Source organism: Cupressus sempervirens, chromosome 8, assembly GCF_028749045.1.
Source record: "Cupressus sempervirens isolate cs-2001-9-10 chromosome 8, ASM2874904v1, whole genome shotgun sequence".
NCBI lineage: Eukaryota > Viridiplantae > Streptophyta > Pinopsida > Cupressales > Cupressaceae > Cupressus > Cupressus sempervirens.
In genome coordinates, this window is record NC_143125.1 from 359227220 (window position 1) to 359253281 (window position 26062).

Consider the following 26062-nt stretch of genomic DNA (forward strand, 5'->3'; position numbering starts at 1 on the left):
CCCAAAAATGGATCCAAGATGTCAAAATTAGCCAAGAATGCATTTTTTGTGAAATTCCAAGGAGATTGAAAAATGGGTCAAAATGAGGTTAGAAGACTATATAAGGGGTCCAAGGGTCATTTTCAATTCATTTTTCTTTTGCGATTCTTGAGAGCTCTTGAGTGATTTTGAGCAAGATTGATGACTCTACCAAGTATTTTGACCCACATGCACCATTTTGAGTGTAGTCGGTTGCACAACCGGCCACTCGACTATGAAGGCCCAATGAGCCTTTGAAAATTTTACAATTTTTTAGCCTTTCAATGCATTTTAACATGTTTTGAATGTGTTTTTATGAATTTTCAAAAAAATACCATGCGATACTATAAAAGTATCACACAACTACTTTGAGAAGTATTGCATGATACTTATGTTACCCAAATTGTATCACATTTTTTACAAAGGTTTATCGTATCAAGCATACCTAAATGTCGCAAGACATGGTGCAAACTATCACATGGGAGTAAAGTATCACATGGGTATTATAAAAAGTATTGCACAATACTTAATAAGCTAAATTATATCATGTACATAATATGAAAAGTATCGTAGGATTATATCTTCAAAAAAATTGCATGTATAGGAGCAGATTTTGCCTATTAAGTTATTGTTTTCTATCATTTTGATCTATTTATGATGTTCTTGATCTATTGATTCTATTTACATCTTATATTGATGTTTTGATATTTTCTTGACTCAATTATATAGATTTTCTTCTCTATAATAGATTAGAGCCCCCAAGGTGGTGGGTTGCACATCCTTCATCACCTAGAGAGAGATGAGAAGGTCATTATAGATAGTATGGGATTAAGGTGGTTATTTCACATGCCCCATATTTGAGTGAATTATGGATTGCTAACTGTATTAGCTGAGTAGTGGCATAGTAAGCATAACACTTTTAATTTTCCACTAGCAAGGCCACCATTACTCTAGAGGATGTATATCATATCCTTTGTGTGTCATGCCATAGAGACCATATGAGTATGATTTTTATGCTTTGATGCTCTTTTTTTTTAAGTTTTTTATTTCCATATGAGGTGTGATGATATGAATTTAATCATGTCAAAGGTTTACTATGATTAGACCCAAATAGAGGGGAGGTTGGTAGACCAGTAGATATTTTAGGATGTGACCATCCTAGACTAATACCTCAGCTAGGAGAGGTTGATAGATGAGTGCAAGGATCAATGTCCCTTATCTTTCTTTCTTTTCTCATTGGTTTCCTAGGTTCTGGTCACTGATATAGCCTAGAAGGGCTTCCCTCCAAGATGGGGTTGACTAGTTTTTGATTTGATAGATCAACTAAGATGGATGGCATGGGGACCCAACATCTTGCTGATATGTAACATGAGCTTCATGAGATCATGTATCAAGATGGCCAAACTTGGGCATGTGCTATAGTTCTGGTGCAGATATGGGCATGTAAGCACATATAAGTTTTATGGCCACAAGTGTAGCCATAGAATCGCAACCACCCATTCATCTATAGTTACATAGGGTTCATCTTATAGTCTCACTATGGGGATGTGACATATTATTGATGAATGTTTTATGAGCTCACATCCTTTATCTGGAGGCCATATCATCAACATGCCAGATGGTCAGATGCATGGGAGCTCAAGTATATGGATTACTACAGGTTGTTGGTTGGGAGATATTTAAAGATAGTGAAGACATTTTCAATTAGTCAAGTCTGGAGACAGTTTGGCCAAAGATAGATGATTTACCTAAAGACTATCACATATGCCCACTTTCATAGAGAGGAGGACTAGAGGTGGTTTTCATTATAGGACTACCAGACAAACTTGAGAGATATAGTAGTGATGATGCATGAGCCTTGGGATAACCACACAGACTTAGTGGATGTATGGGAAGATCAGGCATACCTTTAGGAGATGTAGAGGCATCCCTTTCCCCATTTTACTAGACCAAATGCACCACCTATGGTAGAAATATAGGGAGGGGATGGTGGAGATGGTGATGGAAGTAGAGGTAGAGGTGGGAGACAAATGGAGATTAGGAACAATTCCTAATTTGCTATGGTAAGACAAATGTGGGCTTGAGTTGTTAGAGAGGAGAGTAAGGATAAGGAGGAGGATGAGGAGCATCCATAGAGATGCAGAAGGGTGTAGCTAAATCTGACAAGAGGGGTTGGAAAGGATAGCTGAGATGCTCAGATTCATTCCCTAGAGGTAGAGCTATAAGAAACATGGATTACCATAGTTGTACAAGATCAAAAACTCATAGATGAGAAAGCATGGAGTGAGGAGATCTGAAGGGAGTGAGAAGTTGTGAGATGTGAGGTAGAGCATCATGGTGCAGAGATGGCCTACTATTATGCTACATATAGAGTTTTGGTACCACCAGGATAGGGATTGCCTAACTACTCAAACTGGGTAGGGAGATTAGATGGTGTGGTATAGCTGCCAAATAGGAGATATGCTCCACCTCCATGACCACCACCAGCCTAGGAAGGTGGGAGTGAGTCCTTGAGTTAGGAGTGGGTCTAGTATAATGTCCTTGTGACAATTTTTTGTATCATATGTATTTTTCAGATAGTTGTCCATATTTTGGATCCCATATTGTATTTGATTTATCATGATATATATATATATATATATATATATATATATATATATATATATATATATATATATATATATATATATATATATATATATATATATATATATATATATATATATGTATATGTATATTTATTTATTTATTTATTTATATGAGATACTAGATTATATCGAGCTTCTTATGTACTTTGTCTCATTTTGTATGCTCATGTGATGGATGCTTTGACACTTGTGTTTATGTTTCCATATAATGTTTCAATTTTTACTCATGTTTATGTATGCTCAATTTTCATATTTTCATGCTCATGTATCTCTCTCATGGATATTTTAGCTCTCATGTTTGTGATGTAGACTAATATTTTGAAAATGTGGTACTTGGATAGATTAGATGTGATGATTTGATTAATCCCTTATGATGACAGGTATAGAAGAAGTGAGAAAGTGTACATGGTCAACAAGGAATGAAAGACATGATTGAAAACAAAGTGGAGAAAGATGAAAGCTATTAGTTGGCATTTTCATGAAGAGAGATCTTTCTCCATATGCACAATGCAAGACTAAGCTAGAATAAGGCTATAATCCAAACTAGTATGCAAAATGGTTTACTTTTTAAGGCACGCAAAACATTTAGACTATTATTTCATCATTGAGCATTATTATGGACATTGAAAGATCATACAATCATCACTAGTATAACTATGAGGATATGAATATGATCTATGTTAGATAGAAATGTGGGAATCCAACCTAAGCATAAAAGACATGTAAGTCAAGATGGCTAGTGTAGTTAGATTCCCTAAGTTTAATATAGCAATATTACACCTATATGAAGGAATAAGCACTAGGATAACCCTCAAGTGTGATCTTGTGAAAATAGACAAGGATGACACATTGTAGGTCCAAAGTCTCAAGTAGGACAAGCATGAATGCTCTCAACACCTTAGACCAACAAGGTATACCCAAAAGTAGAAAACAAGTAAAACATTTCCCATGACCCCACTCTTCTAGTACATGACATCCTTAAAAGACTATTAGGGAGGGAACACTCAACAAATAAATTTCCATAGAAAAGACACAAAAAAGATAAAGCTCAGCATATCTCAACAAGTTTAATGTTTAAGTGTGTGTGTGTGTGTGTGTGTGTGTGTGTGTGTGTGTGTGTCTGTGTGTGTGTGAAAGTCACATGGCCATTTCTTCAAGACTCGTATCTGATAGTGAGAAATATTGTAGCATCCTAGACTATAGGTAAGGTATCTAAAAAGTGTTGAGAAACACTTGATGTCGAGGGGAGAGTGTTGAGAAACATTGTTCTACATGAGTTTCCAAAACAAATCCTAACACACAAGAAGACCCCAATAAGATAAGGATTTGTGCCCCCTAGAGAGGGACAAGAGATGATTGCAAGCTAGGAAATGGAGTTGTGAAATGAATGAGTGAGACTGATCAACATAGGTGTGAGGGTCTCAAGTAATGCCTATTTCTAGGTTTCCACCAATTAGCGGATTTTTTCAAGTCTTTTTTCAATTTTTTGTATTTTTTGTATTTTTTTTTTTTTTTGGTGATACATCAAAGAAACTATTGCTAGATTTTCTCTAAGATGATCATTTTTTCAAGATATTTTATATTTTTTATGATCATAATATGTATACAAAAAGCTAAGATCAAAAAGCCTTAAGCATAGAACTTTTTCAAATGTAGAATGTTGATAGGCTCAAGGAGTTGTTCCTGTTTAGGAGTAGAGAGTTGATATGCATCTAATCCAAACACTAATGTGACAATGTACTAATTAAACCAGTTAGGCTCAAATTTCCACTTCTATTCCTTATTTTGTAGATTCTTAAGGTTCTCTCGAAGAACAAGTTCTCCTACTTGGAACTCATGAGGATGGACCTTGTTGTGGTTGGTAGTAGATATCCTTTTCTGATAAGCCCTTGTGTGATCAAAAGTGGTCTTGTGGTGCTTGTCGAGGGTTTCTAACTCATGTATACTCGTAGCTCTATGGTCTTCATCAGTTATAAACCCATGTAGGGAAACTTGCAATGAAGGAATATCAACTTCTAAATGTAGGACAACCTTAGAACCATAGACTAGTGAAAAAGGTGTAGCTTTTGGAGGAGTGCATATAGTGGTCTTATAAGCCCATAGTGTCGAATTGATCTGCAGGTGCCAATATATACCTGATTTGTGGATAGTTCTATGTGGTATTTTGAGCAGTGTATTATTAGAGGCCTCGGCTTAATCATTCCCTTGGGGATAGTATATAGAGGACCAGTGTTGTTTGATCTTGATTTTTTTACAGAGTTGCTTCAGGTCCTTAATTTTGAACTATTCTCCATTATCAATAACAATGGAGGATGAAATACCATAGCAACAAATAATATGGTTGAGAATAAACAAGGCAATAGGCTTGCATGTAGTAGTAGATAAAGGTACAACTTCAACCCATTTTGTAAAGTATTCAATCATTGTAATAATGAATTTATGGCCATTGGACTAGCTTGGATGAATTTTTCCCACCAAATCAAAGACACTATTGGTGTTTTAAAATGTTATGTTTCAAATATCCCAATGAGAAAAAAATACATCTAGGGGTAGCTACTTCTCATCTACAACATACCCTTTCAGACACCAGGACAACTATAAGGCTAGACCCTTCTTCTACTTTAGGCTTTGCAAAACCTAGATGGGTGGACCTATAGATTCTTCATATGGTACCAGTGTTAAAAGCATACAATTAAATCTAAACAAAGCAAATAAAATCCTTATTTGTTATAATTCTTATATAGACAATATAGGTATGGAATAGCTATTAACACAACCTATGAACTAGATAAGACAAGTGAGGGTAACTCATTTAGCTCTTTCAACATGAAAGGGAAATGATTTGATAAATAAAATTGAATATTAGCATAAACCAAGTATGAACAATATAAACAAGCATTCCCTAAGTTGATCAGTCCCTTATCCATTGGGCATTAACTAAGTCATAATATATACATAGATACCCAAAATATACTCATATATTTAGATATTAGATCTATCTATCTACCTTGTAAATAGACATCAATCTTCAAAATGAGATTCATGCTTATCATATGCTCCCATGATCCCTTCCTTTTCTTAATGTATATCAATTAATTTACTTAGGTCCTTGACCCAATAGCAAAACATACAATGGCATACAACTTCAAAGCCAAGCTACAACTAGACAATGTGCAGCTTATGCATATATCAATAGAAAATTACAAACCCATGAAGATGGAGATAAATTTTAGGCTGAAACTTTCAATGAGGCTTTCTTATTAATTTCCTTGAAATCAATACATCATGGTATATGCCAAAACTCAAAATATACACAACAGACAACTATATAATCTATTGTCTTATAAGAAATTACAACTATTGTTCATAACAAAGAGAAATACTAAAGAAAATGGTGGAATCACAGCTCTGGATCCAACCTTGTGTTATCACAGACAAACTCAAACCAACCCTTGTATCATAGCAATGAGAAAATTTCTCCAAAACTAGAACCTTTACAATGAGAGAGAAACAAAAAGATATAGGAAAGGAAGAAGAAACCAGATCTAATTTGGAAGTGACACATGTCCACTTGAATCTCCATCCCTTGCTGCTACAAAGAATCTCTTTTCTCTCTACAACTAACATCTGAAAGGAATCTTATCATTGAGTGTAACAAACTTGAAATATCTCTTCATAATGATGAAAAACCCTTGCTCTAATAAAATATTAAATGTGCATCTAAAATTTTGATAAATCATTCATTAAACTATTTTGAAGGTTAAAATATCATCACTAACTGCATCCCTAACAACCTTGGCAAGCACCTAGTTCATCATTTTTCCAAAAAAAAACTCTAAACTGTTATACCTGAATGTGGTTGAAAAATAGGCACTTGGTAGAAAACCATAAATAACTTGAATACATGGCTTCTTATGAAAAAACTAACTACAAATATGGAAGGTTTGTTCTCCCTTAGTTCTAATGGTATATGATAGTTATATGTTGTCTTATCAAGAATGCCCAAAAGATCAATTTGAAAATTAGGTTCAAATAAGGATCTTAGGTTTGCATCTCATGGAAAATATTTAATTTTTTTCTAAATTCAAAACTTTGCAATATAACCCAAAGTTTATTTAAAACTACCTGTACACACATTCCACAAAAACCCTTTAAAAAATATATTTCTACACTTCTTGGATTTACCATCCAATTCTATCTAAGTCAAACCTGTTTGACTTTGTTGTGCCACATGGCAGCATGTGATTGGTTGGCTTTTGTATTGTCATCACCATCTAGGTGCCATGTGGTACACTCTAATTGGGTATTCAAATTTCCACTTGTCATCTAACATTGCCACATGTCAACATTTCATTAGATCTCCTCTTGTATGGTCAATGTCACGTCATCACCTGTTGGGGACCCTACCACATCATTACCACATGACATCCTCTAATTGGTCAAAATTGTAGAACTAGGAATAATGGTAAAACAATGATTTTCACAAAAGGAATGGACCTAGGAAATTGTGCAAAAAAATTCGTCAAGTCTTGAAAAATAACACACTTAAAGAATTTTAGGATTATAACATAGTGATATAATACATTTAGTTCAAAATATCATGGATTTAGAGTTATGACATCCCGAACAGGGGTATCGATCAATCTGCACTTCTTGACACTAGCAAAATATCACAAATTGCATTTGGAATCGCATTCAAAAACTAATCAAAAAAATTCATCATAGGCTCAAATCTAAAACATAAAATTATTTCACCTCTAGAATACAATACAAAAACAATTTTCTTATTTTGATCAACTGGGTCAAAGTTACAACTAGTCAAATAGGGCCTCCCAAAATTTTGAACAATTCGCATGAGCATGACAACAGTAAACAACCAACTTTGAGGGATTCAAGACTTAGTCAAAAAATATCAAAATGATTTGAAAATTTAAAAAAAATGTTCTTTGATATGCATACTAAACACTCCCAAAGTGGTGATTCATGAAACATAATTGGGTGTAAGATATTCAATTGCAAACTAGGCTTCCTGTCACTGTTTGACACTTGGGCAAAAATGCAGATTTGAACATTGCTCAAAATAGGACTTCAAAGAATGATTCAAAATGGAAATTTATCATCATAGGATAGATACATATATTTAATGCAAGGTGTTAGAAACATTAAATACCTCTTAGGCCTCAAGAGGACAGTTGGGTACACATGCATTAAAATGAGCTTAAAGGGGCTCAAAATGACTCAAAAGTTTGAAATGGTACTAAAATTGGGCATGCAATTTTGAGTCCCAATAGACCCACTATTGAAAAGGCCAATATGTGATAGAAGGGATGATCTCACAACCTAGAGCATGAACCATGTTACCATATAATTGATACTTCTTGCAAGATTTTGCATATCTAATAGCATCAGCCTCCATAGTTGGCCAATAGTATCCCACCCTTAGCAGTTTTCGAGCAAGTGCAAGGCCATTAAAGTGTTCCCCACAAAAAATTTCATGGACTTTGACTGATTCCTTTTAAGAATTTTCTAGTTCTAGACACTTAAGAAGTGTTTTTTCTAGACCCTTCCTATACAAATCACCAGAGACAAGGGTATAGTGTGAGGCATTTCAGAGAAGTTGGCATTTTTGGTTATGCATGATATTTTAAAGAATTATCAAATCAAATGGGTAGGAGAAAATGGTGGAGTAGCGATAGGAGTGATGACTGACAACTGTGCAAATTACATGATTATTGGGGGAGTCATATGTGGGATGACGTAATTCTTCCTCCGGGAACTTAAAGTGGGATTCATGTTCTTGAAATTGAAGAATAGATGCCACGGTAGCCATAGTATCCACAAGCTTATTTTATACCCTAGGAATTTTTTTGATGTCCAAATGTGAATTAGTTTTGTAGGGTACAAGCTTATCATCTTTAGTTTGATAATCTAAAATTTACTTAGTTAATAACAAGTTGAGAGTCTTTGTATATGTGCAATTTTGTAATCCTCCATTCTAGAGCCATTTTGATCCCATTAGTTAAAGCCTCATACTTTTCTATATTGTTGGTGCATAGAAACAAGAGTTTGTAGGACTTTGGGATAGTGTAGCCATGAGGTGTGACTATTAGGATTCCTACACTAGCTCCATTTAGGGTGTGAGAGCCATCAAAGAACATTTTCCACATCCTCTCAATGATGTACATGATAGATGCATCAAGAAATTCAATCTGCATGGTAATTTTGTCTTGTAAGGGAAAATCAGAAAGTTGATCAACTATGGTTTGTCCCTTAATAGTTTTGTGTTCAGTGTACTGAATGTCAAATTCAGAGAGAATCATCATCCATTTTGGTATTCATCTCATGAGTGCATCATTACTTAATAGATATTTGAGGGGATCATTTTTTGTAATAAGGTGCATTGTATGGGCAACCATGCAGTACCTAGGCTTTTGGGATGCAAATACCACTAAAAGACAAGATTTTTCAATGTTGATGTAATTCACTTCATAAGCCACCAAAGTGAAACTAATATAGTAAATAACATATTCTTTTCCATTCTCATCACTTTGTGCTAGAAATTCTCCTAGAGAAGAATCTATAGTTGAGATTTATAGAATCAAAGGTTTCTCTAGTGTGGGTGGCATCAATATCATAGGTTTATTCAAATATCCTTTGATTAGATATAAGATTTACTAACATTCCTCATTCCAAATACATGTGGAGCCTTTGTGTGGACTTTTATTGAAGAATTGTGCTCTATCAACTAGCTAAGATATAAACCTCCCAATGGATTGAAGATGTCCTTGAATACTTCTTAATTGATTGATTTTCCTAGGAGGAGGCATTTCCATAATGGATTTCACCTTTTCTAGATCAACTTCAATGTCTTTCATAAATATGATATAGCTTAGCAATTTGTCTAATGTGACACCAAAGGCACACTTTTTGGGATTGAACCTAAGCTAAAACTATTCCATGTAGTCTAGTATCAAACTTTGGTCATCAACATGTGTATCTCTTTTTTTAGATTTGGTCAATGTGTCATCAACATAGTCTTTCATATTTTTATGCATCATGTCATGGAAAATAGTAGTAATGGCCCTTTGGTAAGTGGTTCCTGCATTCTTTAACCCAAAGGGAATGACATTCCAATAGAAAGTACCCCATGCACATATAAAGGCCATTTTTCCTAATCTCCAGAGGCAATTTTTATTTGATTATATTTTGAGAAGTTAAAGAATACATTTCATAACCCACTTTCATATCCACTATCATATCTATGTTAGGAAGTGGAAAATCATCCTTAGGGAATGCTTTGTTCAAGTCTTTGAAATTGGTACACAAACAAATGGACTTGTCATGCTTGGACACAGGTATAATTTTGGCAATCTACATTGCATAATCAATGAATTGAATGAAATTTTCACTTAATAGCTTTTCAAGCTCAGCCTTTACTAGTAATGCCACATGAGGGTGCACTTTTCTCAATATTTTCTTAACCAACTTGACATCAAGAGAAATGGATAGATGATGCATGATAAAATCTGTGTCTAAATTAGGCATATTTCAATAGGTCCATACAAAATTTAACTTTTCCTCTTGGAAGAACCAAGTGAATTTCTCATTTTCTTCTACTGATAGTGATTGAGCAACATGAATAATCTAAGGAGCCTCTTCAATACCAAGATTGATAAGCTGCATAGGTTCACTGCTACATTTGAGCCCAAATTGTGATGGTAGACTATCACAATTGTGATGCCCACCCATCGCTCAAGTGATAGAACCACAAATTGGCTCTTGTCAGATGGGCACTCAGCTTTTACTATCACAAATTGTGATGACAAGGGGTTAAATTACAACTATGATGAATAAAACTTTCGTAACTTGGAAAAAGGAAAGGGAAAGAGTTCATGTTGATGTCATCAAAATTGTGACACTAGACCATTGCAATTATGACATCTTAATATTCCAATCCTCCATTATAATTGGGACATTCATGCAAAAACTATGTTGTGGAAGAGACATCTAACCATCGAAACTATCTGTCATAGTTGATGGTGGTGTGACAGTTGTATTGTGGGAGCAACGATTATTTGTTGGAACATGTCATCACAATTGTGGCAGATAGTTGAATTATTAAAAAAAAATTGCTACTTGTACATCCCATAGTTGAAATGTTGGGATATCTCTTTTGATCCCAAATATTATTGTTATATATCTTTTTAATCCTAGGATATTGTGAAACCATTATATTAACCATTTAGAGAAATTTAACATATCAAATAAACTTACCCACAAGTTACTCTGACTAAAATGTTTGTAGTCTGATCATGGAAGTAGGATTTTGGACCATATTCATAGTGCATCAATCATAGAAATAAATTCATAATGTTAAGCCAAGACAATAAACTTGTGATGCATGTTAATTGTGGAAGTATTCAAAAATACATGTATAAATCTAATAAATAGGTGACATGTTTTTTATAAGAAAAATAGTTTTTAAGGGATCCTGAAACCCATAAGTTTTACAAAAACAAGGCTGATAATAAGCCAAAGAAGCCCATCCAAAATAGAGGTCCAACAGCTAAAAAAAAAAAAAAAACCTGAAGGCCCAGCCCAAAACAAAGGCCCACAGAAAGACCAAAAACCAAACAAACTTAAACAGACTACAGAAAGCCTATCGAAAAGCCAAAAGCCAGGAAGACAAAAAGACAAAAGACAAGAAAACTAGTCTTTAGTTATCTTCTCCATTTCCTACATAGTCTGCGCTACCTCGATTATCTTTTGCTGCTCCTTTTCCATTTGATCCTAGACCTTCTCCATGCCCTGATCCATACTGGTGAGAGTACTGATTGTGGCCTTGTCATCATTTGACCTAGCCTTATCCCTGTTCTATCCTCCCTCCTCCACCAGCAAGCCCCTATCCTTAAGTTTACCAGCAAAGGATTGGATGTTGTCATTCATTGAACTCAGGAGAGAAATCATCTGACTTGCCAGGTTACGGTTGTAGTTTTCAAGATTTCTTAATCTCCTTTCGTTTAATCTTTCTATGTTTTCCTGGTCCTCTTGGCTATCATTACCTATCTTATTCTTAATACTTTCCATCTGATATACCCTTTCTCTAACTTCCTCCAGCTCATGGAAGAGCCATTTGATTGATCTAAAGTTGTTAATCATACTACTGCGGGCATTATTCAGAAGGTTCATTCCAGTCTCCCTTGTGTTGTTCGAGATGGCCAGGATAGTTGGGCTTATGAGCTCATTGAGCCTAGGCTGCTCCAGGTTGTCCACCAAGATCTTTCCAAGCCTTTATCATATTTCTAACCTACACTTCCCCCTCGTTCTCACCAATGATTTCATTCACTTTTTCCTCCGAAGGAGGCTAAGACTGGACAGGGGAGAGGGGAAGAGACATAGCATCCGTCCTCTGATTTCTAGTCTCTTCAACTCTCACAACCTCCCTCTTCTATTTTTTCACAGGTTTCTCCTCTTCCACCTCCTCCTTCAACACTTTTTTAGAATCTTTCGTAACCATTTCCTCCTCCTCCTCAGCATAACCCTCTTTTGCTTGAGCTTGGTCGTGATCCCTAGGGCTTTTCTTGCTGGGAGTTGTAATAGTGGATAGTTTCCTAGTTTGACCTTTTTTCTTCTTTCCTGAGGAAACATTCTCCTCCTCTGAGCTAATGTTCTCAATGTCTTCAAAGTTAGAAGAAGAGCTGGAGTTGCCTTCGTCAACATCCTCAAGATGAGGAGGGTTCTTGCATATAGACTGAGCTTTGAAATGCTCATGGATGAGGAGCAATAATCCCTCATGCAAAGCAGGGTTAACAGTGGCTTTCTTCTTGAAACTAGAGATTTCCTTGTTCATAGAAGTGAGAAGGTAAAAGGAGAATGGAAATTCTTTTCTTATGGCGAAAATGATTTAAAATCACAAAATGGTGAGTTCTGACCCGATCAAACTTAGGGTCTAGGGTAACATAATCAATGAGGGCATATAAAACATACCTCTAGATCTTCTTTATAGTCTCCATCACATAGAAAGACTCTTTCTTTTCTAGCTTGTTCATCTTTGTAGAATTTTTCACGAACTCCTTGATTGCATTGGACGAAAGTTTCTTGTCCCTGTAGAATTTGAAACCCTCCATAGGGATACCAATGACCTCTGCAACCACCTCCTCTATGATTTGGAAAGAAACCCCATTCACCTTGACCTTGCCGTTGTTCCACAAGTTCACCATGTTTTTGGTGACCTCAGGGTCAAAACCATGGAGTTTCTAAAAAAAAATTGCAACTCTGCCCTTTTCCAATTTTTTCCAGACTTTTCCCATATTCTTCAACTTCACCACTCCACCCGTCGGCTCCTTTCTGCTCTGTTCTCCAGTCATGACATCCGTTTCTTCTTCAACAATTTCATGAGCCCCAATCTCTGCAAAAATTTTCTAGCCAAGATTTTGGCTCTGTTTCTATAATTGGATTCATGATCATTCGCCTCTCTGATACAATAGCGAGTGAAAATGATAACAATCCTCCAAACGTGTCAAAAAGATGGAGAAAATCCCTTGAGATTATGAAAACCAAGAAACATATTATTTCTTGTACCAACATCCATTCCATCTTTATTAAACATGATTATAGTTAGATTGACCCGTACTTTTGTGGTTTTTCTCCAGCTTGATTAGTGACTTGGCCTCCATCAGAATATCTTTTTTGGAATGCCAGATCATCTCTTTGTCTGCTTCCACCCCTTTGTTAGCGAACTAGTCAGCAACTGGGTTTGTCTCTCTAAATGCATGAGTGACGTGGACCTTCTCAAATTTTGTGAGGGTGGCACATGTCTCATCAATTATATTTGCAATCAACCATGAGGGAGGGGAGATACCATTAATATTGTTAATTATGTTTTTGGAGTCCCCTTCAAGCCAAAGTTTGAAAACTCTAGCTTCAAAAGCCAGCTTTACCACACGGCACACGGCTTTGGCTTCAGCCAAATGGTTGGTTTGGGTTCCAAGAGGGAGAGAAAAGGCCGCAATCCCCTCCCAAAAACTATTTCTTATAATTCCATCACTTCCAAAGGGGCCAGGATTGCCCTTAGAAGTGCAATCAAAGTTGGATTTTGACCATCCTTCTGGGGGTAGAATCCATCTGGCATCCTGTCTTTTGGGATCCCTGTCTTTTTCTTTAACCGTCTTCTTGTCCCCTATATCAACTTCCCCCTCCTTCATCACTTGAAGGTTTTCTTTTATGTTTTTCAAAATCTTCCCTCCTATAATTATAGTTGGCTCCTCTCTATCCCTGAAAATTCTATTGTTCCTTTCCTTCTAGATACTCCAGCAGAAGTGAGGCAAAAACCAGGCATAATTATCCTATCGGCCTGCAATTTTATAGAGGCTTTTCCAATGACTAAAAAAGTCGATAAGGTTATCCGGCCAGCACTAGAGAATGTCCATTTCTTGATTAAGAGAATTCCACACCTCCCTAGCAAAGTCACATTGAATGAAGATATGATTTCCCAACTCAGACTAGTTTTTACAAAGCGGGCATCTACTGGGCATAACATGGCCTCTCTTCATGAGGTTATCTTGCGTTAGAATTTTGTTCTGAAGGGCCAGCCAATAAAATATGTTGATCTTACGAGTGAGGCCTAAGAGCTAGGCATCCACCCAAGGGGGTTTCTCCTTTAAACCCCAGAGAGAATTGTAGCCAAAAGCAACAGAGTAACTTCCATTGGGATTATCCCTCTAGACCATCTCATCCTTATTAGTACTCAGGATCAAAGTGTTAAGCATAGTCATTATTGGTTTCAAGTCCTCAAAAATGAGGGAAAGGTCTCTCCATTCCTGACCAACCCTATAGTTGCTTACTTTAAACCCATATAGCTCCGTGCATTCTTGCACCCATCTCTCAAAAACTGGGTTGCTAGAAAGTGGGCCTTGGCATAACCACCTGTCAGACCAAAACTGAATATCCTCCCCATTGCTTAGTTTCCAAGAGACCCTAGCCTTAGCCAGGTCCCTGGCCTTCAGGATACCATTCCAAATAGTTGACCCTTTAGGGATGTCCTCATTGAATAAAGTAAAATGAAGAGAGGGTCTTCTGAGGTATTTATTTTCTAGAATGTCTCTCCATTCACCAGTGTTATTGAAGAAATGCCAAATTTGTTTTGCAAGAAGCTCCTTATTGATATGGGTAAGCTTTCTGATGCCTAGACCTCCATACCTCTTGGGGAGGTAGACCTTCTCCCAGGCAACAAGAGAGTACCTTTTCTTTCCTTCCAGTCTGGTCCATAGAAAGTCTCTTTGGATTTTCTCCATTTTGTCTGCAAATGTCACAGGAATTCCAAAAAGGCTCAAAGAATAAATGGGAAGGTTCTGAAGAGTGGATTTGACCAATAGACATTTCCTAGCCTGGCTGAGAGAGGCACCTTTCCATCCAACCATCTTCTTGTTGAATCTGTCTAGAATACCATTCCAAAAAGAGTCAGGGGGAGAAGAGCCCAAGGGGAGTCCTAGATATAAATAGGTGACATGTTATTCAAGAACTAAAACTAAATTTAATTTTCTATTATCTTCCAGTCAATGACTAGTTGAGGACTCTAACATAGTGGAAAAATTGGACAATAAATATAAATCACATTTAAAGTAACACATATTTAGATTGCATTAATTTCATAGCAACACAGAATAAAAGCTCAGTAGATCACATCTAAATGGCCTAGAACAACAAGTACAAAAATAGAAAGATAAACAATCCACATGCTTTATTTGTTCAAATAAAACTATATGGTGGATAACCATATCAAGAAATATAATTCCATTGCAGTGAATCATTCTTTTGAATTTGTTATTTGTAGATTGCTACTTGTTCCAAAAAAAAATTTACTTGCAAGATGAACACTATATATATTACATTAGAAAATTTTAGTTCATCCCATGTTTTCATAATGTAGCAAAAATATTTATGCATTAGAAGAATATATTTGGCTACTTGACAAGGGAAAAAAATTAAAAATAAAGAGTAAAGGGAGAAAAAACTTACTTTCAATATAAAGAGAAGTTGAAGAGGACTCTCGTGGAGATGCTACCCCATTATTATATACTAGGTACATGCAAATGAGGTGGAAGCATCCAAAATTGTGCATAAAAATATACCTATTTAATATGGTTCAATCTTGTTAATGGAGGATTCTATATTATCAAATAATATAATGTCAAATTGGAAGAAAAAACAAAAATTAGTGACACTTCCATTGTTATTCAATAAACTATTGAAAAACAAATCTCTAATACAATCTAATACAAGAATAATTGCATTATTTTTTATTAAATATGTTTACTCACATAGAACTAACCATCTACTTCATATTCTATTTCAATTTCCTCTCTAGTTGTTAAGTTCAGGTGCAACTACAACATCAACCAACAAAGAGTTAAAATAATGTTTGATGACATGTATCCATTTCAAAATAGGAACCCATAACACCATCAAATCTTTAAAGACAAACAAAGATAATCACACAGGACTCTAACTAGTGATATTGGGATGATGAAATTGTTGAAAGGTTGCCTAGTCTGCTCTGTACAGGTATAGATCTATCCTCTTGGTCAAGTGTAGAAAACATACATTAATGTTCCTTTCAATGTCCAAAGTTCATTCTTAACTATTATTTTTGCAGTAATTAAAATTGTATAAATTTCATATTAACCAAAAAATATAGCATATGAATTGAGATTGCATATTAAACTATGGCCTCCTTCTGCATTTCCTAAAACCAAGAGATTCAAATAGTTAGTTGTCATGCAATCATATGTTAATTTTGAGCTTCACTTGGTTTCAAGAATAGTTTAATATTCTCTACTAATCAAGACCAACCACATGAAGGAGGAATCACATTTTGCCGCACCCCCCCCCCCCCCCCCCAACATCTATATTCCCTATTAACATCTAAAATCTCTTTAAAAAGAATCAATCTTTAAAGTACCTAGAAGTTGGGCTACTCTTAGGGGAAGTCCATCTTCATTTCTCATGAGAAATTCATCACAATTCTTTAGTATTCATGTACATCTAACACGGATACATATAGGAATATCTACATCGCCTCCTGCATAAAATTAATCCAATATTACAAAATTCCCACTAATAAATAATAGTTCAAGTGAAATGAACACATGAAAAATGAGATAAAAAGAGGAATCTACTTATCAATAGGCATTGCCATCACATCTGTGGCCATGCTACATGTTCAGTGTGCTTTTTTGTTTTTTTGTTGTGTCAATATCTCTCTATTTATATACATGCATACATACATACACATATATGTGTGTGTATGTATGTATACACACACACACACACACACACACATATATATATACATATGTATATACATACATACATACATATACAAAGATCACAAAGGCACAACAATGAGATGCAAAGATCACAAAGGCATGACAACAAAATGCAATGATCACAAGGGCACAACAAAAAAATCTTAGATCTCCACTAATCTCCACCATTTTTCAGAGCTCTCCACCCTCTTTCACATGCAACTCTCCACAATTGATCAAAACAAATGGGCAATGATTAATGTTGTGTTTTTTTTTTCTTTTTTTATAATTTATAATCTACAAGATCTCTTTGTGTGTGTGTGTGTGTGTGTGTGTGTGTATAGACACACACATTTGTGTGTATATGTATATATATACATATACATATATTTATGTATGTATATGCATACATACATACATTTGCATATGGATAACTGTATTTGATCTTGCTAGCTGGGAACAGCTAATTGTTCATTTATTATAGCTAATCTGATGATAGTTCTATAGAAATTTGTAATCAACCCAGATAATCAACAACTAGACCAATTTAACTGGGTTATGGCTTGTTTCTTTCTTAAAATATCTGCTATGATATGTTTTTGTAAAATCTCTTGTGAACTTTACCCATTTTTCCCGGTCTGCATTATTTTTCTACAAGATCTTGAGGTAAGTCACTTAGCATGGGATGAATGAGTTTTATTTTTTTATTAATTAGATTCTAGAATATGTATGTAGTTGGATCAATTTTCATGTTTTGCCAAGATCTCTCTATATATATACATACATAGGCACACACATATCTTTGTGTATTTATGTATATATACACATATATACATATATATATATGCATGCATATACATACAAACATATATGCATACATACATATATACATGCATACACACATATACATAAATAATAGTAATGTATGTATTGCATCCACATTTGGTTTACCATTACTTAGAGTGTTTCAAGGTTGGGAACCACTTCAACATCCTTTACATGGTTTAGAGGTAATGTCATTGTGGCAGACGCTTCCATAAGTAAATGAAACTTGTGATTATACCATTTACACAAAAGAAAAACTTGCTTCTTCAACTCCTTACACTCAACTCATCACTAAATTTATTCTTCTAGTAGTGAGAATAGCTACTACAAATTCTTGGGAGCCAAGAGACCTTAAACCTATGCTAGGTTTTATGGAGACATGGGAGAAGTTACTACCAGCTTCAATACTTCATAACATTGTGGATCATATAGTGATGCCCAAATTAATAGTAGTAGTAGATACTTGGGATGCTTCCAGGGAGAATGTTTCAATGCATGCATGGTTACATCCTTGGCTTCCATTATTGAGCTAGCATATAGAGTCTCTATATCCAACCATTCATTATAAATTAGGGAATGTGCTTCATGCCTGGCATGCAAGTGATGCATTTTCATATGCTATATTATCACCTTGGAAAACTATATTTGATCTTGCTAGCTTGGAATAGCTAATTATTGATTTTACTAAACCTAATCTAATAACAGTTCTACAAGAATATCTAATCAACCCAACTAATCAGCAACTAGACCCATTTAACTAGGTTATGGCTTGTTTCTTTCTTAAAATATCTACTATGATATGTTTTTGTAAAATTTCTTGTGAACTCTGCCCCTTTTTCCTAGTCTACATTATTTTTGTGCACAACTACCCATATCACATGTAGGAATATTAAACTTGGACTAAGTAAGGGAAGCAATTTATTTTTGCAAGGAAGAAACAATTTAAGCAATACTAATGATATTGAAATCAATAGAGGAAATAGGTGGCACTGACACATTTGACACATTAGGAAGAGTGTAAAAATTAGCTTGAATAAAAGGTGTTATATGTGGGACATTAGGAACCATATTAGGAGGATTAGGATAAGTGTAAGGAGCACTATTGTATGAAGGTTGTGAGATAGAAAATGAAGTAGGTGGAACATTCATAGGTAGAGAAGGAATAGTAAGAGTACTAATAGGAGGATTAAATGGTTGAATATAAGTAGTCACAATAGGAGCAAACTAAGAAGGAATGTTGGAGATAGGTGATGAGGCATATTAATGTCTCAATTTTGATATAGTTTTATATAGTTTGAAATCACTCTTTGGGCCTTGTGAAAAACATTTTTGACATATTTGTTTTAAATACCTTGTGAACTTATGCCAAGTATAGCTAGAACCTATTAAGCTTATGGATAATGGATATGACATACCTTTCTTGATAATACATAATGTGTAGTATTTCATATAAATATTTTAAGCTATGTTCTAATATTTGAGTAAGAGTAGGAATGTCGTTGTGCATATGTTTCCAATGTTTCTAATTTTCAAGAAATGGAGAAGTGATGCAAAGAGTGATGATGACCGATAGACTAAATTAAAGGAAGGAGTAATGAAGAGCAATCATGTCACAAGAAGCATAGGTCAGTGTAGGATGATGAGCCTTGTCTAGAAAGAGAGTAATGAGAGAAATTGGGGAAGACTTTAACTATTATCTTTCCTGCAAACTATTATTTCTATTGCTCAATCAATGTTTCATGTCATGGTTGACATTCTGCCTTCTTTTCTGGTGATAATTGTTCATATCTTTTATGTTATGTTTGTAATAAGTACCCAATCCTCTATATAATGTATTTGGGGGAGATCATAGATATATGGATAGAAAATAATACAATGTTAGTTTGAGATTTAGAGTTATCTTGTTGTTGTCATTATTGATGAATTATTGAGTCATGTAATCAAAAAAGAACTTCAATGAGAAAGTAATTTTGGAATACCTGTTGTGTTCTAAGTTAGCTAAAACCAACCAAGGGGGCCCACTTGGGAGGTGGAATAGATTTAGGTAGAGTAGATTTATTTCTTGCAATTTATTATATTAGTTCTTATAGCATTGTCACTACGAAAGTTCCTACAACACTTGTGGAAAATAGTCATAGTGGATGTTTGAATTGTTAGCTAGTTTAGAATTCCTCTTTTGAAGTTTTTTACAGTTATCTATTGTTAATCCTAGCATGATTATTGTTTTGTATCAATATCATAGATTCATTTCTTGCATTTTACTTGCCTATACCATAGGTGTTGAGACTCTTTAAGAAACTTAGTGCACATACTGTGCTAACCCATTTCAAGTCCTACATCCCTTGGTTAACAATTTAAATGTATTTTATGATGGAATAGATAATTTTTAGATTAGACATAATCTCCTTAAGGGGAATAATGGTGTGATTATGATGCAGGAGCATCCAAAGGTATAAGGGAAATCCTGTGTCAACCAAAAAAATGTACTTAGAATTAGTTTCTATTTCATGTGTTTTCATTTCTAGATACCCATTTGGGTCAAATAAAGGTTCCAACTCTCACAGTTCCACTATCAGTGTTCTAGGATAAAGTATTTCAACACCTTGGGATATGTGTAAATGCCAAAAAAATAGGAGTATGTAATTGAGCCATCATTTTGGTGAACTAGAAGGTGTAAATTGGTCAGAAGATTGTAATTGTAATTTAGAGCATTCCAGAAAAAGAATCAGGTCAAAAGGCCCCATGGTTTGATAGTTATTGCAATTTTTCAATTTTTGGCGACCTCCTAAGAATGCTTCAAAGTTAGGTTAGGGTAATTAAATGACCTTGAACAAGACCAAAAAGTGGGGGATGAGCAAAGCTGGTCCATAGGGCTATAGAGCACTTTGAAAGCTTTCCAAAAATGTAAACGGTTAGTCAATCGAAGCTACGGTTCAAAAGTTATGCCTCCCAAAAGTTCAGCTACCATTTCTGGATTCTTCTAATTTTGTGTTGACTTCTAATGCAACTTCTAGAGCCTTCTATTTGCTCGATGGATGCCAACTAGCACTTTCTAAAATGTATTCCTAATCCTTAACCATTTGGGGTCTATTTAAGAACATTTCTAGCATTGTAAAAGGCAATTTGGAGTGGAGTTTGAGAGAAGGTACTAAAAGGAGAAATTGTCTCTAGATTTATACTATTGTAAGCCATAGGACCTATTTTGGAGTCTGTTTCTCTACACTAAGTGTACTAGCATATTTTTATAGTTAATAAAATTTTCCCTTTCCTATTGTGTCCATTCTGTGCTTGGGTTGTGTCCCCATCAAGTGGTATTAGAGCTAGTTTTCCTGAGTGTGTAGATAGAGCGCCGACTGTAAGGTAGTTTGCACCAGGACTGTGTGGTTGTGGGTTTGAGTTAAGAAGATGCCTCCACAAAGAGAGCATGGTGGAAGGGTCAAAGATATTAATCTTGAGGAGGTTAGAGCCCTCCAAAGGTAGGTACAAGCGTTGCAGGAGGAGCTCCATAGAGGAACAAATGTTGCCACAAGTGATGAAAGTGAGGATGAAAATGAAGAAGAAGAAATTGGACCAGAAGGGGAATTTGATGGAGAATTTTTTAATCAGGTAGAGGAAAGGCTTTTTAGGGCCATTACTAAGTTTTGAAAAAGACCTACAATTGATGTGGGTGTATTTTTAGGAAATTTGAAACTAGATGAGTTGATCGATTAGATCAATGAATTGGAAGAGTACTTTGAGTATGAGGATATCAGGGACAAACTAAAAGGCCATGCCAAAATCTAGTGGCAAGAGGTTCAATTGGAAAGAAACAGAAGAGGAAAGGAGAAGATCACAAGGTGGGATCATATGGTGGACAAATTGAAGAAGCAATTCATTCCTATTGACTACGAGCTTGATTTGTTTAAGAAGATGCATGGGTTAAAGCAAGCAAGAAAATCAGTCCAGGAATATACAGAGGAGTTTTACTGACTTCTGATTAGAGAAAGGCATGCAGAAGAAAATAAGGAGAAGGTTGATTGTTATATCAGTGGGTTGTGACCTAGCATCTAGGAGGAATTAAGTCTAGTAAGAATGACCAATGTTGAAGAGGCATACCAGTTTGCCCTACAATTTGAAGAGAAGCTAAATAAGAGGTTTGAAGGGAGACAAAGAGGGTGTGGTCAAGGAGGAAGGGGTAGTGGTAGGTCATCTAGAGGCTGAAATGAAACCCAAAAGAAAAATGAAGATGTGGGTACTAGCAGGAATCAGAGGAATGAGGGTTTCAACCACTCCTGTGATCAAGACTTTGGAAATCAGAGAGGAAGAGGTAGAGGATGTGGACAAGGAAGAGGAGCCTTTTGTGGTACCTATTTCCATTGCAATGAAGAAGGTCATCGTGCCTTTGAATGCCCTCAATGAAAAGGAAGGAAAAATAGGAGAGCTGAGGGTCAAGCTAGGGTTGCTCATGTGGATGAGGATGCACAATCATCACATTCAGAAGATGCAGAAAGAGGAGAGACTTTGGTAAATGAAAGGTTCCTACTAAGTGGTGAGATTGAACTTGGAAAAAGGAGGATTTTATTCTGTACTAGGTGTAAGTGTGAGGATAAATTTTGTGATGTGATCATTGATGGTGGTAGCATTGATAACTTGGTATCAGAGGAGATGGTCTCTAAGCTGAAGCTCAAGAGGAAGAAACACCCCCAGCCCTATCGGATTGCTTGGATGAAAGATGATCATAAGGTCCTAGTAAGTGAACAATGTTTAGTGAAATTCAAAATTGGTAGTTACCATGATGAAGTTCTTTGTAATGTTATTCCAATGGATTTTTTCCATCTATTGTTGGGAAGACCGTGGTAGTTTGATAGGCATGCAGTACATGATGGTCATGCAAACACATACTCTCTAACAAAGTATGGAGTTTGCCACAAACTGAAGCCCATGAAAAAGGAAGGTGAACAAGTATGTAGCAGTGCTAGGATTTTTCTTGTTGATGGAAGGAAGTTTTTAGATGGCATGAAACATCAACGTATGTGCTATGCTTTGATTCTTAGGAAAGATAAAGAAGGTAGTACTGAAATACCACTTGAAGTTTCAGATTTACTAGGTGAGTTTGGAGATATTATCTCTGATAATATTGCAAAAGGATTGCCACCAGTAAGGAAAATTAGTCATCAGATAGATTTAATCCCAAGAGCTAGTTTTCCTAACAAGGTTGCTCATAGGATGACTCCTACTAAAACTGAGGAGCTAAACAGACAAGTGCAAGAGCTATTGAGAAAGGGCTTGATTCGGGAGAGCCTAAGTCCATATGCAGTACCTACAGTACTAGCACCAAAGGATGGAGAGTGGAGGATGTGTATAGATTCTCAAGCTATAAATAGGATAACCATCAAGTATCAGTTTCCTTTGCCAAGAATGGATGATCTTATGGACTGTTTGAGTGGAGCTCAGTACTTCACAAAGATAGATCTCAAGAGTCACTATCATTAGATATAGATACAAGAAGGAGATGAGTGGAAAATAGCCTTCAAGACCAAGGAGGGTCTTTATGAGTGGTTATTCATGCCCTTTGGATTGACGAACGCCTCAAGCACCTTCATGCAACTTATGAATGAGGTACTTAAGAAGTTCTTGGGAAAAAAATTTATTTTCTATTTGGATGATATTTTAATTTTCAGCAAGACTTTGGAAGAACATTTATTGCATATTCATATTGTCCTTGAAAAGTTAAGGGAAGAGAAACTGTTAATTAATTTGAAGAATTGTATCTTTGCAAAAAGGGAGTTATTCTACTTGAGATTTGTTATATCACCTGAAGGTCTCAAAATGGATCTAGAGAAGGTAAAAGCCATCTTGGAATGGCCTACTCCAAGGTGTTCTACTGAGGTAAGATCATTTAATGGTCTGGTTAGTTTTTATAGGAAGTTCATTAAGAATTTTAGTGGCATATGTGCACCCCTGACTGACACAATAAGAGGGGATAGAAAAGAGTTCAAATGGACTGTGGCAACTATGAGAAGTTTTGAATTGTTGAAGAAGAAGGTGACATAACAACTTGTGTTGGCACTTCCAAATTTTAGAAAGGTGTTCCAGGTGGATTGTGATGCTAGTGGTAGTGCTATTGGGGCTGTATTAAGCCAAGAAGGTAAGCCTATTGCATATTTTAGTGAAAAATTGAATGATGCGAAAAAGAAGTATTATGTTTATGATCAAGATTTCTATGCAATAGTTCAGGCCTTAAAAAAATGGAGGCATTATTTATTGCTATAGGAATTTGTTTTGTATACTGATCATCAGGCATTACAGTACTTAAATATTCAAGTCCTACATCCCTTGGTTAACAATTCAAATGTATTTTATGATGGAATAGATAATTTTTAGATTAGACATAGTCTCCTTAAGGGGAATAATGGTGTGATTATGATGTAGGAGCATCCAGAGGTATAAGGGCAATCCTATGTCAACCAAAAAAATGTACTTAGACTTAGTTTTTGTTTCATGTGTTTTCATTTTTGGATACCCATTTGGGTCAAATAAAGGTTCCAACTCTCAAAGCTCCACTATCAGTGTTCTAGGATAGAGTATTTCAACAGCTTGGGATATGTGTAAATGCCAAAAAAATAGGAGTATGTAATTGAGCCATAATTTTGGTGAACTAGAAGGTGTAAATTGGTCAAAAGATTGTAATTGTAATTTAAAGCATTCTAGAAAAGGAATCAAGTCGAAAGGTCCCATGGTTTGAAAGTTATTGCAATTTTTTAGTTTTTGGAGACCTCCTAAGAATGCTTCAAAGTTAAGTTAGGGGCATTAAATGACCTTGAATAGGGCTGAAAATGGGGGACGAGTGAAGCTGGTCCATAGGGCTATAGAACACTTTGAGAGCTTTTCAAAAATGTAAATGGTTCATCAATCGGAGCTACAGTTCAAAAGTTATGCCTCTCAGAAGTTTGGCTACCATTTCCAGATTCTTCTAATTTTGTGCTGACTTCTAATGAGACTTCTATAGCTTTCTGTTTGGTTAGTGGATGCCAACTAGCACTTTCTAGAATGTATTCCTAATCCTTAACCCTCTGGGGTCTATTTAAGAACATTTTTGGCATTGTAAAAGGCAGTTTGGAGTGGAGTTTGAGAGAAGGTACTAAAGGAGAAATTATCTCTAGATTTATACTATTGTAAGCCATAGGGCCTATTTTGGAGTCTGTTTCTTTGCACTAAGTGTACTAGCATATTTTTATAGTTAATAAAATTTTCCCTTTCCTGTTGTGTCCATTCTGTGCTTGGGTTGTGTCCCCATCAGATTATCTTCATCTATTATGAAATTGCTACATTTTTGACATTGTTGTTGGGGATGGTGTCAAACTAGGAACCTTCATGGGTCCTTTATTTTTAGATTAGTTTGTTAGTTAGAAACTACAAAGTTGTGGGCTTGACTAACAAGTCACCAATTTAATTGCATTCATCAAAGAAGAAGACAACGAGATGAATATGGGAGATTTCTTCCACGGGATTCTATGAATCTCAAAAAAGAAATTGAAGAAGAAGCCGAGTTTTCTTTTGAGGATGCAAGCCCTATTTTTCCTCCATAATCATCTTCTAGAGCAGAACCTTTAGATACAAGTGGTCTTTAACCTTTTGCTGAAATTTTGGCTAGTTTCCTTGATAATATTGTTCCCAATCCACCAATTGTTAACAATCTAGTACTAAATGTTCTTTTTTACTTGCAACCTCATAATCAAATACCTCTAGTAATGGCCCAACCTACTTTTCCATTTCCTCTTCCAAGCCTCATCACTAATGCCAATCTCAAAAATATACCTTCAGCTAATCTTCCAAAGTTCTATGGCCTTCCAACTAAAGACCCTAATACTTTCTTATTTTAATTTGACATACTTTTTCATAGCTTTGACTATAACACTAATGCCCATAAGCTCAAGTTGTTCCCAACAACACTGAAAGAATCAACTCTATGATGGTTCATGGTCCTAGGAGCCAATGCAACAGGTACTTGGGATGAAATGCAAACTCTATTTCTGGATAAATACAAAGAGTATTTGCAAGGAAAATGATTCAAGAGGAGATGATATCTTTAGAATATCACAAGAGCAGGATGAAACATTGGAAGATTATGTTTCACATTTTTTGTATACACTACAGAAGAACCCTTAGCATGTATTGGTAGATGATTCACAAAAGCTAGTCTTCTTGAGGGGTGTGCACAATAATTATCTAGAAGCACTAGACTTGATGGCTGGTGGTGATGTATATCAATCTTCCTAGGATGAC